The following is a 21,090-nucleotide window of genomic DNA, read 5'->3' as shown; positions in this document are numbered from 1 at the left end:
TATTTTTAAAATTTTTAGGTTTCAAACGATTTTGTTTATTTTGATAATATTCAAACAATATTAATTGCAGGAACTCGAAACATCGGTCTTTTACTTAAATTAGGTATCATTTTCTTTGCATAACACGTTATATTATGATATTCAAAATATTAATACTAATTTTAAGTTATTTTTAGGCATTTGAAAACATAAAGTTTAAACCTCTGCTATGATTTAAAAATAAGTATTTTACAAGGTCCCACATAACCTTATATCGAAATTCAAAAATATTAACAATTATATAGGGACAGTTTGAAAATTCATAAAAATTTTTATTAATTGTGCTTGAAAATTACAAGGTATCTTATGATTTTTTTATACAGAAACCTAAAAATCTCAATAATATGAAAATGCAAAATATGATGTACCATTATCGTAATAAAATATTACTCTGCTTGGAATCTAAAAGTTAAGTCGATATCTTAATTCATTTTTTATTATCGCCTGATAATAAAATGTTGATGTAATTGAATATTATGATTTTTTCATACAGAAACCTAAAAATCTCAATAATATGAAAATGCCAAATATGTTGTACCATTATTGTAATATTTTATTACTCTGCTTGGAATCTAAAAGTTAAGTCGATATCTTAATTCATTTTTTATTATCGCCTGATAATAAAATGTTGATGTAATTGAATATTATGATTTTTTCATACAGAAACCTAAAAATCTCAATAATATGAAAATGCCAAATATGTTGTACCATTATTGTAATATTTTATTACTCTGCTTGGAATCTAAAAGTTAAGTCGATATCTTAATTCATTTTTTATTATCGCCTGATAATAAAATGTTGATGTAATTAAATATTTATAAAAGAAACAACGATTTTTACGATTCAATTTTGTTTTGACTAGGTTTATTAATATTACAGACTTCCTTCTTTTTAACTATTTTACTTTCGTCGAATGACGCCAACGCTTGAAAAAATTAGTTAGACTAAAGCGGTTTGAATGTCTGACACTATATTGAGTACACGATCAATAATAAGTCATAACAATCCGAGTGGCGTGTTTGTATGAATATTACATTTTTTTACTACCTTTTCTAGGCTTAAACAGTTTGAATGAATATGTCATTCTCTTGAGGGATAACGTAGTTCCCCTTTCGGTTCTTTATAGCAGGAAAAAAATACGTCTTTCCCAATTAGCATCTGTAAAAGCGCGTCATAAATGACAGAGATTGCTGTTAGAGATATCAGGAAAGTTGGAGAGTAGTTTACACTACGTTCAAAAATACATCAAGTGCTACCTATATTCAATCCACAGGTGGATTTCCAATTTCGGTAAAATTTGTTTACTAAGTGGAGTAAAATAAAACCGGGGTACACCAATAGGTCATAATTAAAGTATGAATACCCATAAACCCATGTTTTATATTCAATCATTTTTTTGGACAAAATCATGATTATCCAGCTATAGTATTAAATATAATTAAATGAATGCTTTGTGGTAACTGATGATGCAGTGTGGACTTCATATTGAATAATATAACGATCGCTTGCCATATAGTTTTAATAGTGTTTGCATCGTTTGAGAATCAAATTGCGCAATCATAATATGTCGTAATCATTATTTCATACGAAATATCATAATATTCAACTTTTTAGAACAACATTTACGTATTTATTTTCCAAAATGATCTCTCAACAACCATTATAATAAATAGCTTAGCTTGTATGGATTATTGTTAAATATGAGGGTTAAACGGAGCTTAGAAAGTACTCTATAACAGCTATTATAACGAGGCAAGTCATTAAACTTTGATTATTTTTAGTTATATTTTTAGTGATAATCTATATATTAATTATACTTATGAGCTTGGTGCTTAAAATAAACAATCTTTGTCGAGTATCCGTTAGCTAAATTCTTATGAATCCATTATATTGTTAAATTTGTGCTGTTCCTCGTCACCTATTTATAGTATTTATTTAATTAAATTGTTAAGTATAGAACAATCCATTGAAATAAATTCAATATCAATATAACACTCATAAGGTAGTCAATAATCATATCATAAAACATGTTTATCAATTCAAAATTTGATATATTACGATAATGTTACTACTAAACATATCTTAATTATAAAATAATAGGTTTTTTGATTCTTAACAATCTGTTTTGTTTTTGTTATAAAATTTAATGAGTTTATTTTAAACGTAGATGATTAATATAAAACAATGATAATATATAACATTGCAATACTCATAGTACATATGTTAAATTATGTTTGAACACTTTACAAAATATAATTGTTTGTAATCCCTATATTTTTGGTTATATTCATAATATATGGATTATTGATTTTATACCAACATCTAATGGATAAGTTAAATTCATTTTTTAATATATTTTAACTATAACTAAGAGTTAGTTAATGTATATAATTCTTGGTTGATTAATAAGTAATAGTAAGTAGGCATAACAGAACAATAAATCATATTTTAATTTTTGATTAAACTTTAATAATTTTAATTTCAATTTTTGATTATCAACTGGTTTGCAAAATCACTGAAATATAAAATAAAACAATACAAATAATACATACGTATAATAACGTATAATACAATGTATATTTTAATTACATTTTAAATTAGAATTCATTTTTTATATACTTATGTGTAAAGAAATACATTTACGCTAAATAAACAATATATAATACCGTTGTTGGCATGATTTTTCCTAGGATTAAACGAAATCCATTTATTTAAAAGTGTTTTTGTCTTGCAATTAAAACTTTTGGTCTCAACAAATCCACTTTTCATTGTAATTATTATATTTAACTTAAATTCCACCTATAGGTTGAGAAAAACAATTATATTTATACAACGGGATAAAACCCAAGTATGCATAGAATAACAAAAAAATATTAAACACAATGTAAAATTCGTAATAGTAATTAAATATATAAAATATTTAATAGGGCAATACTATAGAGAAAAACTGAAAAATATATATGACTCTAACAGAAAATAATAGTACTTACAATTTATTAGTGGAACAAAAACAGCATATTTAATATTAAACTAAGAGCAAAAAAGAACAACGGTTCGAGCCGAATACGATGGAAGATAAAAATGTATCCCCGAAAATAATAATTGAGGAGAAGCAATATTACCTTTATTAGGTTCTATAGAAATCTAAAGTTAGTCGGAACCCTGCGATTGGAAAGGTGGATTTGTAAACTAGAGTCAAGAGTATAATCGTTATCAGAGTATTCTATATCGAGGTAGGACAAATATTGAAATCTGAAAAACTTACGTAGGTATCACTCTTTCTTTTTTACCAATATCATCATCAGTGTATGGTTCCCATACCTATTATTGATCCGTATTCTAATGAACAGTACAGCGCCTTAATTCAAGAAGTGAAACAAAACTTAGCGGACATTAATTGTCTGACAATGCCCAGCACGTTGAGAGCTTTATAACAAATTAAATGTATAGGTAATCAAGGACACAAGGTATAACTATAAACAAAGCACAAATTAACAATATAGTCAGATACTGATTGAACAATAGTGTTGTTGATAAGAAAATGCAATGTTATTGTAGTTTTAGTTAAGTAATAAGACTAAGAGCCTGTTTTACAATCATAGTTTAAACCTCGGTTACGCCTAACCCACTGATTTTACCGGCCAAATTAGGTGGTTTAACCTTAGTTTAACGATTTTAATACGGGCCCTTAGTGCTACATTAGTCAATGTTCAAGATAAGCCAAATTCAGTAGCCCAAGAAACTAGTGAATGAAGATCGTTTTGGACATCGGATATTATAGAGGTAAAGACTGAACACAATATTTCATACAAGTATTATTGGAAAAAATTAAACTCTAACTTTCATTGATGTAATACTGTTACACTGTTGACAAATTTACCAATAAGAAGAGAGTATACATTTCGTTCACGAGGAACTCGAGAGGGTACCTCACGTAGATAATGTCGACTTGACACCACGTTACCATGCATTTTGAGCCAGTTCTTTCTCAATGCGAAAGATAAAAACATAACCAAGATATAAGTGGCTCGCCAATATCAACTAGATAATTCCAAAACATTCAAAAGAGAGAAATGGTCAAAAAATCAGTGTAAATGACGACTATACCTGATAACGATGATCAAATGCCTTAATATGTAATATAGGTACCTATATTATATTATAATAATTTAAGGCTGTGTTACAAGTGATAGATGATCGTGATGGGCGGAATCCACGATGCATGTCAATACAAATATAATTCACCTTGGATTGGATACCAGCTATCATTTAAAACGAAAATACTATGAAAGAAAATTACTTTTTTTTATAAAAGTGCTTAATATGTACAAAGAAATGTATAGAATACATAATATTATAATATATATTGTGGACAATAACTAATAAGTAGAAAATCTGGCATAGTCTACATTATCCGAAAATGTTGCTCAAATATCAAATAGAGGTGGTAAAAATAGAAACAATTTTAAAATTTAAAAAAAATGTATTAACCTATGTGTTAATATTTAGTTTCGATGAATAAAACAAATTAAAAGTACTAGGTACAATGTTTTTTTTTAAATGAGAAACGGGTTTAAAATATTAAATTGTATTAATAAATTAGGTACACGAATTAACGACTAGCCAGTATTTATTTTTTATTAGATTACTATTATGGTGCTATGAGTTGCTAAGTCGCTTAGTGGTTTTTGTAACTACCCTTATGCGTGTTACTTTTACACTCAGTCGTACAAGTTCAGCAATCATAATAATATTATCTTTGTCCATTCAAATTGGATGATTTCTACAAAATTATTATAATATATACTGTCAAACGTCGAAACGTGCGACGCATGTCCGTCCTTCATTTAATAACAATTTTGTAGTTGAGCTGTTGAACCAAATAACATCGTCCACTGTCAAGTCTGCTGGAAACCTGACCTGTCAACTTTACATGGGCATGTACTAACTGTGCCTGGGCATTCTAGGAAAATATGTTGCGGTTTTGAAATATTATCATTGTCATGTTGTCTAAATTGATCGGGTATTGTGATTAGTTTCCGAGCATTTTATAAAATTCCTAAATTGTCCATTACATAATGGTATACCTATATTATATATAGCCGTTTAGGTAGGTACTATATATTTTATACATATTATAAAGTATATGGTATTTTTTTAACTATAAAACATACACAAACAAAAAGGTGACAGTTCAGAATTAAAACAGTTCAATCCATCGTATAAGTTTTGTAAATCCGGCTGATAAATCATTTTTGGAAATTACTTTGTACGTTAGAGTTAAAATACGGTTTTTTCGAACAGATTTAAATATTATTACGAACAATATTATCATTATAATACTCAGTGTATTAATTATAATATTACTAACACAAATTTGGATGAAACAGATGCTAATGTTAGTGTCATTATATTATAGTTATACCTGTGTAGATAAAAAGGAAATAGGTTCAAGTAATTTATTGCTATATTGTGAAATGCGTTTCGATGTTCAAAAGGGTCCAGTTTAATTTACCGCTCCGAATTTTGCCGGGTCAATCCTATAATAATAGAGTAATTAATTTTCGTAGATATATTGTTGTGTGTATTTGGACAAACTACAAAGGTTAGGTTATAGTTTGGTATATATTATATTATATATTGTACTTGTATGTGTGTGCGTGTATGCGTGTGTGTGTCTGTAATATATATATATATAGGCACACAAAGGGACAGACATTAGGAAGTGCTAAAATTAGGTATTATTAATTCACTGCAGTGAATTGTGGTTGGATTCATCCCATCACATAATAGTTTCCATAAAATTAATTTGCACTTTAATAGGTAAAATAAAATAAAATACTAGCCAGTAGTCACTAAACCTCAATAACAATGAACTCGTATGCAAATATGCAATCGTGTATTACACCAACAAAGTTTAAAAACTATACTCTAATTATACCATAATGACTACACCATTTGTGTGTTTGTATTATAGGTAGGTTACTGGGTATTAAACTACTGTTATAAACCACACCCAATAACGAAAATGTCAGACATATAAGACTATTTATTATTTATACATAGGTATATCTATTTATTTTTTATAGATTATGACTTCTGCAGTAGGTAATCGTATTTTAGATTCAGAGCTGAGAGATAAATATGTATTGGCATTACAATGATGTCTGCTATTTTATTTTAAGTCAGTCGTCGTGTTTTGGGGCAGTAAAAATGCTTTAATCTTCCACTTTGAAGGAAGTTTCTTATTGGTACTTTGGGGGTCCATGGTAATAAATCCCCATTGCTTTCTTCAAAATAATTGGGAAAATAAAAAAAAAAATATGGAAAATGGAAATATTTTGCAATACAAATTTTTAAAAAATTGATTTTTTTGTAATTCAAAATGTAATAAGTAACCAAAGAATATTCATTGAATTTTTATTTTAGTCTAATTATTCAATCATCCATATTGCATAGTGACATAGTTTGTGACGATGTTAACTCAAAAACCTACTATGCAACTGAGCGACTTACCTGATTTTTTTTATTACTCTGTCGCTGGTCCGTGCTACACTTCCGCGTATACATTCATAAAATAATTAATCATTATCCCAAGTATAATTGGCTTGAGATCAACTATTTTTAATTAGAAAAAAAATAACGTTTTAATTTTAATTTTTAGATTCTGAGCGGAGCGATGGTTGTATTGATTTTACATCATGAATTTTTTTTTGTGTCTATCATCACCTTTTAGGACAGTAAAATGCTTAGATTTTCTTCTACAGTATTTTTTCTGGTAGGAAAATGAATCTAGTTAGTACTTTGGGGGGTCAAAAAATAAAAATTCATAATAGTTTTCGAAAGCACAGGGAAAATATTAATACAATTTTATGTGCTTGACCAAAAAGCGTCAACATTTTATACAAGGCTCCTGATATATTGATTAAATATCAGTTGAAAATATTAAAAATACATGGGTACAATTTTTTTTATAAGCACTTAAAGTTCGAATTTTTTACAACATTTATCAAATTTTAAATTTTAAACGATTTTGTGGTTAAAAATGTATAAAACGTTCAACTTTTATAGCTAAGGATTGAAACCTTACAACAAGGTTCCACGTAAGTAGGTTATTCTTTAACCAAAAATATAAAAACACAGTTTTTTTTTATAGTTATTTTGTTGTAATTTTATCATATAAATTCAACTTACCAGCTACCGTATTAATAATAAGTAATAACAATATAAATATAATATAAAATATCCACACTGACAAATCGTTACCGCTCAGAATTATTTTTCGTATACAATGATATTATAATATCATTGAATACAAATTTAATAACATACATTATACAGTGACCCACTTGTAACTTACTGTACAGCAGAGCGACATCCACTTACCCATCTTTTTTTTTGCTGACTTTTCCTTAATTGTTTCGGTAATATAATTTACGTCTATTTTGGTGTCGGATCGGGTTGCCAGGTGTGGTTGTGGGTTTTACGTGTGGGTAAGCGTGTGGAGAGCAGTGACTCGCCCATATAATCAGCTCGTACCTGATAGTCATCAATCCAGTGTCTTCTTGTTCTTCGTTCAGGCAGGACCGAACCGTTATATAGTGAATGATGATGGCGAGTGTATTTCTTTCGTCATGACGTACCGCCCCCATTGAGTGATTTTAAAATCCCGTAACGTCAACTACGGAAACGAAAGAATTTCATTTTTTTTTTTATATATATATTTAGACATTTCAGTAAGTTGTACGCTTTCAAATTACATTGATTTTTTCTGGTACAGTCATATTTTTATTCAAATATTTACGCCGATAAGTCAACGTGGATTGTCAAAATATTTTCAAACAATCAAAATATATATATATATCATAAAAAATATTAGTTATTACTGTTTTGTGTTTTTGTACTTCAATATTTGAATTTAATTGAATTTAGTACTTTTATACAATATGACTTTTGGAATCCATAGCTTCCTTATCGATGAGTTTTAAGTTTTGTTTATAATAATGCATTAACCTAACCATGCCACCATGGTGTATATATTTTGCTTACGATCAAACGAAGCCCATAACAGATACCTATATAATTATTTATCACTTATTAGTATACTCAAAAAATTGTATTTGATAAAATGATATTCATATAAAAATAATAAATAACGGGATTTGATGGATAATAATAATGTAAACGAATTCGTTTAAGGTAAAATCTTCGAGTCGTTATTTTATGCTATTTTACGATGTGGTATAGAAACGTATCCTATTATTTCAATCTAAAATAAGGTTTTTTTTTTATTGTTTATTTATTTTACTATCAAACAATAATATTATATCGAAATCGATTGTAGTATGTGGACTGTGTGTTATGATATTATATTTGGAGGTAGGTACCCTATATTATTATATGACTACGCGGGGAATATAAAAAACGCAAAAAGTATCCTTGTACACACACGCTCACGTACGCACAATCAAACACAGTTCGCTATTTACTGTGCATAATGGCCGCAGACGTATTGTGTACATAATAATATATATATATTATAAGATTGCACGCACTTAGAGCTTGTTAGTTCTGTCCGGTCAGCCGGAAATTGTTTACTTGATGTATATTGTTTTAACCGATTGCAAATGGAAAAAAAAGGACGTCCACGGCCCCGTTTGTTGACCAATGTATTTTTGTCCCAGTCTTATAACGTCCCAAGCGATCCAATGTATATTTATTGTCTATATTATATATTAAATTTTTTATTTATATACATACAATGGCGGAAAACTAAAAAAGCATAATGATTTAATTTTCCATCCTCTCTTGGCGTGCATCACAAAGATCAATATCCATGGACTTGAGTCTCTATAATAATAGTTGCGTCTTTTTTTTAGTTTGGTGGGGGGGTCTCAAAATGGGGAATTAATTAAAACATTTACAAATGTAATATTATACTCATCTGCCATAATCAATAAAAATTCACAAATATAATATTGTACCTATCTGCCACCGTCAATACAAATTTACAAATATATATAAATTGTTATGAACCTTATGTGCCTATTCGATTATGAAATGAGCTACGGGAAATGTTTTATAGTAATTAAGTACTTATTATATATTATGGTCTCACAACGATGCATTGCTCATTGTTTTTTTAATGCATTTTTGTAAGTCAAAAAACCAAATAATTTTCACAAATCACCTTATAAAATATAAATATGGACAAACAGTAATAATGGTAATTATTTTTAAGAAATTTGAAAGAAATATAAAGAAAAAATAACTGAAAATTTGCACACCTAGAAACTATATTGTACCAATACAGATTTCAGCAATTTTTCTTCCGCATCAAGATTTTTTTTTAATACCCATACCTATAGGTACCTAATTAGATTTTAAAATTAAAAAATGTTTTTAATCTTGTTATTTCAACACCATAATATATACATTAAATATTTATACTATATTATAGGTAGGTACAAAGCTACTACCTACCATCCAAAAAATCATATTATTGTTATTTATGTTTTGGATCAAATTCAAAACAAAAATAAAAACCAATTATGTATATCGATCACGATATATATATATATATATATATATATATATTGAAATCCAGATGTTGTGCTATAGCTGACCCTAAGTTGGGTTCTGCTCACTGCTGTTGCACGTCCTTAATACACCGCACTCTCCCTGACGCCCTCTTCGTATACGTAGATTATAGTATTATAACATTTTATTTATGGAACGTTTTCAAACGTGATTCGATTAAAAAAAAAATTCATTTTTCCACAATAGGTCGAACGACATCGGTTCGGCTGTCCATTCTTCCGAAATTCGATTGTTGTTTTGAAATAAAGAAGACGGAAACGCATACATAATGTAGGAACCATAGTGCTATCTATGTTATGTTACATAACATCAGTCATTATAACTTCACAAAAATTACTTCTACATAATGGTAATCTCATACACCACTACGAAAAGAAGTTTCATAGCAGTATCGCAATTTAATTTTTTTCTCTTACTTCTATTTGAAGGCACATAGATATTACAATGTACCGTCACTTTTGAGACTAAAAACAGACGTCTCATAGATGGTAACTTCATCTTTATGCACACAGGGATACAATATACGTATATACTCGCGCGAGTTTACGTACGCGAATTTCCAGTAATAGTATAATACAATCATGGGTATACCTTAGACTATAGTGCACTCGAATCGCAGTCGAGTGGTAAATTTTTGGCAGCACATGAAGGTGGAATTGCGTTCATGTGCATATAATCGCCCTTTTATATTATCCTCTGATCCACATTATTGAAAAACTTTTGACGTGTGGAAGTTTATAATGATGTATCGGCGTTTAACGATTTTTATATAGGTATGCTTGTATGTAATAATAATATATTGTGCACAACGACCTGTCGAATCTCGGCGCAGTTACAACTGCAGCCAAGCCTCATACGGAATGCGCACATCAAGTGCAGGTCGTCCATAAATAACTTTGTAAATTTTACGAAACTGCTTTTATGTATACACACTATTATACAGTGTATTTACTATATTAAACAGGATAGTTAGCCAATTATTATCACCCCCTTGACCTACCCCTTTTGTCCTTCAATAATGCATTATTAAACTTATGATTTTTGTACCCTGATGTATGCTAAAGATTTAATAACCATATTTTTAAATATTTTCAGGAATTTTGTACCATTTAAGGAGTTTACTGTTGTCACGATACCACCTTCTTTTTTCAATTGAAAACAACTATTTTTACTGTATATTATTCACACAACTGTTGTTCTCCTTTACATAAAAAAAGAAGATCTCAGGTTATATGATTGAAAATCATAAACTAATTCTATACTACTAAGTACTTGCTGAACAGTACATTTTATTTTATTATTAAAACAATTAATGTTAATGTCAAACTAAGGTTTTTAAACAAAATTATGCACTGATAGAGTTTTAAAATTATGTTAGGTAAATAGTATTGACACTTATCAACATCCTCACAAGAGTGTAATCAGTATATATTATTAAGCTACTTTGAAATATTCTGAAAAAGTGCCCTCAGTGTAAGGCTTCTTAAACCCGTCTTTTTCAGGCCATTGAATCGTCCATCTTTTTTTACTTATTGACTACTTTGTAACAGAGTAACAGACTGTATTGTGAAAGAAAAAACTTTGTAATATATCTTTAGGCTAATTACAATTTAAAGTTTCAATATTTCTGCAGATAAGACATAGTTTTGTTTAGACTTCCTCGCAGTTTAAATATTATGTAGGTAATATTAACTTGAATACAATACCTAGCAATTTCATGAACATGCATGTTTGTTATATTTTTTTTTTTTGTTAATTAACCCGCTGCAACATAGGACATTGGGTGTACAATAAATACATTTATGATTTTAAATTTACAATTATGAATTAATAATATTTATAATATTTGTTGAGTAATCTCCTGTGATTCGTTTACTGGTTGGTTTCTTGGAAACATAGTAATATCAGTTGGATGTCGTGTATGATGTGGTTAATTTCGTCAGAACGGTTATAGAAACTGTTAATATTCCACTTCTTATTATGTAGTTGTCAAAGAGTAAATGCCGGTCCATGACTTCAGAAATTCGAATTTTGTGTTATTGGCAGTACTTTGACGTAAGTACTTAAGTTATGTTTTCCAAAGTTCTTAAAACCGTATTATTTATACCACCAGTATTTTCACATTTGTTCAAAAAAATGTAATAATTTAATTTGACATTCATTTTGCAGACAAAAATATTGGACGAAAATTGTATGCATTTTTTTATTTTATTGATTAGAATCTAATCATTATCTGATGTATCTGTAGCAACTAAGAAGTAAGAAATATTTTAAAAATATTTGTGAAAACGTTGATATGCCCATTGGATGAACTTTTCAATAGAAGGTGATGTTTTTTTTTTTTTTTTTGGAGTGGTTAGTTATAATGTAGTGATATGCTTTGAAAAAGGGTTGGATAATTTTGTGATTTTAGCTATTCTGTTATACTGCGTTCAGTCAATATTGGTCTAATTTGTTCAGTTTGATATTTTGAACAATTATAAAAACAAATATAAAATTTAGACTGGTGAAGTGTTCTTCCATATTCATACATATTATATTATTATGTTGGTATTTCAATTTGTATAAAACAAAAACGAGTATCAGCTTACATAGAAAAAATCACCCCGTATGTAAGAACAACATTCACCAAAGTGTGTGTATAGTATAATATTATTATAACCTAACAACGTTCAACGAATTTTTCGTTAAAGAATAATAGTAAACTTGGGGTATAGTAGGTTACCTATCTACCTACCTACCTACCTTTACCTATCTACCTACCTGCCTACCTTTACCTACCTACCTATGAAACATATTCTAAATTATAATGTTAGAACAATACGAATATAGACGAAACATATTATAATATGTATATCACGTATAGAATGCTTAAATGTATATATAATATTATTATACTCGCCTGACGTAGTAAATGTCCAATGGAACCTGTCACGTGCACTCGAGGGAGTTGAAAGTAAAAAAAAATATCAATCTCGCATGCACGGAACATGTATCATAATAATATATTATTCTACATAATAATGTCATATTATAATATTACCAAATGTGAGTACTGAGTATAACAGAACATTTCGCGTTTATACCAAAGAATTTGTTGTAAAATACACATAATTTAATACATTTTACGAATATAAACGTAGTATGCAGCCGCGGTGCAGGTCAGACGATCATTTTACCTTTTCTGTGAATGACAAAGCATTTTGGTGTGTTGCTTGTACCTATATAATACGTGTACAGTGTACACTATAACTGTGCAAGTAGTGTGTTAAGAATTATTTTTATTTCTATTGACTAAAACTCAACTACGATTTCAGAGCCCATTAGGGTTTTTAAATTAATTGATATAATTTAGTTTTTTTTTTCAATAATATTAAATCATATTTTTGATATGCGTTGTAGGAATTTTCTATTTGTTGAGTTATCCGTATACATTCGACATTATATATTTGTTTGTCCGTTAAGATATTACTCCACTGCATACTTCGTATAGGTACTTGTTGTAGGATATTCTTTTGCGATTGGATAACTTACTGTGTATTGTACTGTTATTGTGGTGTAGGCACTACATGACCATTTCACTAAGTGAGTGTGCATTTTTAAGGTTTTTTTTATGCAACTATAAGCCGAGTAATATGTATTGATAAAATATAGATGATAATATATTTTTGTTTAGATAACGTATTTTGCCTCTGTAGATATCAATGATATATGAATGATAATTACTATCATGGTTATGAACTACCTATATGAAGTAAAGATTATGGTTTTATTTTTTTGTTTTTACTTAGACTTATTGCTAATCGTTTTGTTGGTGAAATGTTGGTATAACATATTATTATTATCATTACAAATTGTAGGTGTTCAGTAAGTTACAATAAGGACGAGCGTTTCAATGACATGATAATATCATGTGAACAATATTTAAAACAAAATAATTTTGCTTCTGCTGCTGCCACAGTAAATTACAATCAGACAAAATAACAATTCAATTATATATAAATAACGTATACACGCATATTGTATGTAAGTATGTAACTGCATCTGTAATCTGTACGGACATATTTGGCATTATGAAAAAATCCCTTTATTTCCAACAAGTCAACCCTCGTTAATAATTTCTCGAAATCCGTCACTAGCCATTGCCGTAAGTATTTATAATACCTATACTCATTTTGAACGTCCTGTCGGCTGTCACGTTCTTAGTAGTTCCCGAATGGATAGTTGGTACAAAATAAACATTTATATACCTATATGTATGCACAGACGTCTTGTTAAAACATGTCGACCAAATTGTAGACAAAATGGACATCTTGTACCCACTGCTGCGAAATTTAACCACTATACGAGTAATGTTATTTAAACAAAAGGCCGTTTGATGCATTTCTAAAATTAACTTTTACAAGTGACTAAATGGAATATATCCAATGCATACATATGTACGCGAGTTCTAAAGAACGTAACTTTTATAGACGATAAATGTTCATGTACTTATTATTTAATGGGTTGGACTTAGAACATTTGTATATATATATGTATTATTTACTTAATGCGAACCGATCACATAGACATAGTTTTAAACTGTTTATAATAATGACAGTATTTTCAGACGACAGTGCAACTCCGAATTATTATCAAATCGTTTGCGTAGGTACTATATAAATTTAACAATGGTTGAATTCACATATTTTTCTTTTCAGTTCGATTCATTTATATTTAAACATAATAATATTATATCTTATTCGCTATAGTCTACACTGAATACCGATTTTACGGGTCGTATACACCATAATAATATATTATATTGTTTGATAATATAAACGCATTTTTTATTTTATTTATTCCAGTATCTTGTTATTCGTACACGTTCTTGTATAATTAACCAATTGACCGTTTAAGTTAGAAATTGTAGTGTATTTATGAATAAGCCTCTGTTTACAATATATTATTACTATATATATACAGACAGGTACCACACACACACACACACACACACACACACACACACATTATAATATATTGTGTATAAACACTTCCACTTGTGTGTAGCTTGACTTTAGTAAATCTTTCCGGTCTTGTAAACCATAAACTCTTGGGTTACCCTTTAATACAGGTATTATTCTGATCAAACAAATCTTCAATGTTATCCCGCTGTTAAACGTAAACTTTGTAAGCGTTTCCGCGGGTTTTAGAGAAACGCGATATAATCTATATTGTTATGAATAATATATTTTAAGTAATATGTTGTAATTGCATATAATACGTGCATTCTATCAATAACATGTTGTCGTAAAATAGACCATCTAAGGCCTTTTGAAAAATATTATGAATTACATGTGCTAAGCAACCCAATTTAAAACTTTTCTTATTATGTGGTCATCAAAGAGTAAATTCCGGTAGATGACATCAGAAATTTGAATTTTGTGTTATTGGCAGTAAATATTTTGACGTACTCACTACTCAAGTTATGTTTTCCAAAGTTCTTAAAACCGAATTATTTATACCGCCAGCATTTCCACGCTTTTTCAAAAAATCTAATAATTTAATTTTACATTAATTTTGCAGACCAAACTATTGACCGAAAATTGTATACATTTATTTATTTTATTGATTAGAATCTAAAGAATCCATAAATATTTTGCGAGGAATGAAAGAAGCATGTTTAATGCATAGCAGATGGATAAATCTTTAATTGATTTTAGATCACTCAGTTTTTGTTCATATACATAATATACAGTTTATATAGTATTTAATTGCTGCTATCTTCACTGTATGAGCTTATGCATTGCCATTTACCTCCTCATAAGCTCTTGTAAACAAGTATAATGCTATTATACCAAATGTTATTTTTTCAAAATAGTATTATTTTTTAAATTGTAAACATTATTTTTTTGTTTATATTTTAAATATTATTCTGACATTAGTATTAAATTTAATTATATTAGACATATTAAGCTTAAGCTGAAGTGAATACAAATACTGAAAAACAATAACGAAGTACGTATAAATGTATAATCCGTAATATCTGTAATTCTTATGACTATTATTATTATTGTAGATTTCACGTGTTATTAGATTTAAACTATTAGATACGAAATAAATGTAAAACTTAGGTGAAATATTAATTTTGACCTAACCTTACCTAACCTAACCTAACCGAGAAAGAAAAGTCAGAATTCAGCCAAAAATTTCTTTGAATTAATTGGATTTATTACTTGACTCACAAAACGACATAAGCTTCTTATGGTAGAGGCTCATAATATTGCATTGTAAAACTAAACGCCTCATGTACTATTGATATTTCTTCTTATTACGTTATGAAATAAATTATGTTTTTGTAATATTAATCAATAATAATAATAACAATATATTTTTTATAAACAATATTTTCTCGGAAAAATACCACTCAGGAAAAAAGCTGTTTTGAGAATTTCAATTCAGGAAAAAGGTCGGAAAGGCTTTTCAATTATTTGTTTTTATTTAAAAGTGTAATCATAATAATATTATTATTATTATTGAAAGTATCCAAGAAATATTATCATAATATTAATATTCGGAAAAGTGGACCACACAAATGGGGTAGCTCAATTGCCTATCCAAATCGCCGTGCAACCATCGTTTTATTGGTGAAATAGGTATATTACATAAATATCTGCTTATGATTATACAAAAAAAAAACTTCAATATACAGCCAACTTTGCTTTATCAGTCTACTCAAAGTCTAAAATGTACTATGCAAAAATAAAAAATAAAACATTAAGATATATTTGCTTCTCAATTTGCGATCTGTACTAAATATAGGTACCTACTATACTACCACTTTAAAATGTCTAGTGCGTAGTGAGGTGGTGATGATATTTCGGGTATTAGTAATGCTCACAAACACATGACCTGAAACTAAGTTAACCAGCTATGTATATTTAGCTGATTTTTGATATATAAAATGTATTATTTTACTGACACGTAGTAGTGGTATAATATGTACTCATTTTATTCTTGTTGTTGGGCATTGTGTATGAAAAAATAAACGAAATTTCGTCCTTTTGGACGTGAAGAGAAAGGCCAATTAAAAGTTTAAATTAATTTTTTTTGAACCCTCTTCTGACATGAAAATCCACAGTATACTCTAACCCGTCAACACCTTTGCGGTGTTTTTATTTCAAAGTTAACAAAGTCCTCTCAGCTGCAGATAAAATTATAATACATACAAGTCGAGCCGTATATAATTGATATTATTATTTAAATTAAATTATTTTTTTTTAAATCATTGTCGTACAAATGCATATAATATTCATTTAAAATTTTTAATTCATAGTATCTAGCTTATATTTTTTTCAGAAATTGTTTAAACTGAACACTAAAGCTTAAAAAAGCAAAAACCTTGTACTAACTAATTATAATATTATTATAATAATCTTTTTGTTTTGAACAAATAATGTCTTAAATTTATATATCACGTTTAATCTACATACTCCATTAAACATTTACATACACGATTATGAAATTTATTTTCTTAAATGAAAAGTAACAATGGATGGAGAATATTAACTATAAAATTACATAATAACGTAAAAATATCAATTGAAAAAAGCTAAAAATTATGCGCGTCTAATCACACGCGTATTTGAACATTTCAATTTCATACTATTTGTATAATATGATAACAATTTGTTTCGCCGTATTTGTTAACAATATTGCATAATAAAATCCTTGAATCCTTTAAAACATAATAATATAATATATTAATTTCACATAATGTTTACATATTTTTACTTTAAAATAGTATATAATTTATTTGTTTCATCATCGATGAATCGGAATCGATTACATTCCTTGTAGGTGTATTATTTAAACGTATACTTGACTGTTCATACTATGTTGAAAAAATTCCATCTTCTAAATCTTGGATAAAAGCATAATAAAATTGAATCTTTTATAAATTATGTATTTTATAATGACGTGAGAAAAATTGCTAACATTGTACTTAAAATTAAAATTAAATTAAAGGGTGTGCACTATATATCCTCATAATATATTCTATGATATTTACTAGATCATTGAAATAGTTAACGCTATATTCACTAACTTAAGGGCTAATTTAATATATTTATAAATAAAATAATGTATATAAAAATAAGAAGAGTTCCTAGAAATATTAATAAAATATTTAGGTTAAAAATCCAGAGAAGTCGTAAAAAGTCCAAAGAGTCTAAATTAAATGATTTCATGAAATATGACTGTTTTTTATAATCATTTCTTCAATGGGTATTTTTATTTTTAAAAACCTGCCGTAGAATAAAAGAAGTTTACATTATTTTGTTATTCCCAAAACGCGTCAATCTCGGTCGTAAAATGAACTTGAAAAGGACGAGTTATTATTATGTTTACCTTTTTTACTCTTAATTGATTTAAATAATTATTTTCCCAGACATTTTAATTTTAAATCATATTTTTCGCCTTTAATATTTTACAGTTGTATACGGTTAGATCATTATTTTTTCAGTATGTAATTGTATTGTTGTTTTAACTGTAAGCAAAAATAAACTTGTCATTAAAAACTTTTTAAAAATAATAAATAAAACAAACCAATATAATTTCAAAACATTGTAAGTACTTCAATATGTTTGATTTTTTTCACAGTGTAAGAATATTAACCAGGAAAACAAAGATAGTTTTACTTTTTATCGTACCTAGTAATTATTTTAGTTTTTTTATGGGCCGCACTTGTTTTTTTATATCTCAGTCTAAAGTTCAACACGATTGAAAAAAATTGTAAAACAATTTGCAACACACAAAATATTTTTTTGGTATATATTCAGTTTATAATTCAAATATATTTGTGAGTTGACTTTTGTAATTTTTTACTATCGTGTTTTTACATAAAGGTCTGAAGACATGTAAGATTTAAAAAAATGTTTTTTTCAGTCGAATGGATAACGACGGTCGATAGCTTCAGTACCAGTCGTGCAAATACTTGTGAACTATTTGTGAAATATTGGAAAAGGAAAAAAATGTTAAAAGAAGTATTTTTGATATGTAGCCATACGCCCATGCATGTCTTGAAAAACATGTTTAAGCCCCGAATCTTATTTTCACGTTGGCTATAACCATAAATAATACTTCACTCACTCGTCACATTAATACTTCGTATCCAAACTAGCCCTTGAACGAAGAACGTTATAGGAAATATAAACCATGTATGACGTAGGTTTTTTATATTACAGTATCCTTAAATCGTGTATTATAAATGTTACTCGGTACAACCAGTTTGTTAGTTTGTAAGATAATCTCAGACCTCTGTATTGTATACACTTAAAGTGTAATGATTTTATAATAAAAAAGAAACGGTTATTGGAAAATCGAAATCACACACATTTATTAATCTCATAATATGAATAAAGTTGACCGGTTCCATTGGGTGGCGTGTACCATAGTAATAGCCAAAAAATAGACTTTCGTGATATTATATCACTGTATGATATATTATGCAAATAGTTTACACAAAAAACAATATTAAGCACATTTCCGGTTTCTCCGATGTCAGTTTGTAGTCACCCATTCTGAATTTATCGCAAAAAGTATGTGGGTGGTAAAAACGTAGTGTAAATATAGGTACTTTATTTTCACTACATATATTGAAATAGTTATGTGAGTTTTGAGTTTAAAGCAGGAAGTTGGTAAGGAAGTATATAATAAATTTAGTTGGCAGACAATGAGTATGAGAACAAACACGGACACTATGTATGTATTTGAGTATTACTAACTGTCGGATAGGATAGTTGTGCGATGGAAAGAAAAAACCCTACATAGAGGTAGATATTTTGGGTTTTATGGTTGTTTCGGTCAGATCTTAAAATTTGAATTGAATACGAACATTTTAGCTATACACAATATTATGTAAATGTTTTGTATTTTTGTTACAAAATATAATATGATTATATTTTGGACATTAAACTGATGAACGTGGAAACGGATAAAAACCTGAAAATTGGAATAAACACTTCTACAGGAAGAAAATAATATTATAGAGAAACGTTTACTCGGTAAGAGCGATAACCGAAGCATCGGCCGGTTCGCGCCCACACTAGCGAAAGTCGGGTGGGTCTTCATACGGTTCGGATGAAAAACTATGGTTGCTTGGTGGTCGATCGCACTCGTTTTTATACGTGACTGGTCAACGATAACATAATAGTGGTCCACAGTTCTAAAACTACAGACTTTTGATCATAGAGCCAGTATTTTAGGAGCAGCGAAACCGCATAAATGTCGTCGAGGCATCAACGATCATAGCGAAAATAATAGTGTTGTTGCTTGTTGCGATAGTGGTACCTATTAAATGATAAACTAAAGTATATTATACTGAAGGTATGGTCAGAATAATAATACATAATAATAATATCGGTCGGAAAATTATTTAAAATAACAAATGTACCATTATATTATTTTGTTTTATTATCTATGACACGATGAAAATATATATATATATATAGGTACATGATTTACATACAATTATTATACTACCTATATATACTATATTATTATAGTACTTCCAAATAATTAGAATTCGATGATTTTAGGCATTCATTTCAATTGTAGAAAAGTTTATGATGTCTATTATTCCTGTGATGCAATTCATTACTATTGATTTAACAATTTTATCATTTTCATTTTTACAGCACAATTTAAATCCTAAACCGATATAATGTAATGGTTAAAGCTCTAATGTTTAAATCATTGTTCTTATTATAAATGTCCATGTCACTATATGACCAATGATAGTAACAAAGTTTTGATTGGTGTTCTTTCTCATCAGTTTTGCTTCTGTTTTTTTTTTTTAGTACATTCTTTAGAATCAAATACAACGACTTTTGATTACATACATAAAATCTTAGTTTTCCACGTTCAGGATAGAGCATTGCATAATATTAATAAAGATTCAAAACAAGTATTAAATAAATACAATATTAGTATATTACTATGCGTATAATAGTACTGGTACAAAAAATAATTTTGTAGTTTATAGGTTCTTAAGCTTTTTCTGGGTCATGGATCCTTTTGAAGTATAAAGTATAATCATCACCCACCCTCCCATTCTAAAACAATATATATAATTTTTATTTTTATTATTTTTTAATGATAATATAAAGAGTTAATACATTATTAAATTATTGCGAACAATTACTTTTGTGACCTTTGTAGAAAAGACAGACTTGCAGAGATATGTAGTAGTAAATGGAATCAAAAATTGCATTGCTTTGGATACAGCTGCAGATAACCGGCGCATGGCACATGTTAGTTTATTTATATTGTCTATTAAATATATTTTATCATCATATAGAGATAATGAAATTGTATTAATTTCAACTGTTGGTATTTAATTTTAAATTCTTGTATTAGTTATTGGTGCATATAAATATTTATCTTTGAACATTCCTGGGACATTTATTTTTT

At 28.2% G+C, this 21,090-nt stretch overlaps 1 protein-coding gene across 3 annotated transcripts in view; it reads left to right on the top strand.

Annotated features, from left to right (window-relative positions):
* LOC132946180 (prolactin-releasing peptide receptor-like) overlaps positions 1 to 21,090 on the top strand; it is a 223,072-nt gene that overhangs the window by 72,761 nt on the left and 129,221 nt on the right. The gene's annotated exons all lie outside the window — the stretch shown is intronic.

The sequence above is a fragment of the Metopolophium dirhodum genome, chromosome 6, assembly GCF_019925205.1.
Source record: "Metopolophium dirhodum isolate CAU chromosome 6, ASM1992520v1, whole genome shotgun sequence".
NCBI lineage: Eukaryota > Metazoa > Arthropoda > Insecta > Hemiptera > Aphididae > Metopolophium > Metopolophium dirhodum.
This window is presented reverse-complemented; position numbering and strand designations above follow the sequence as displayed.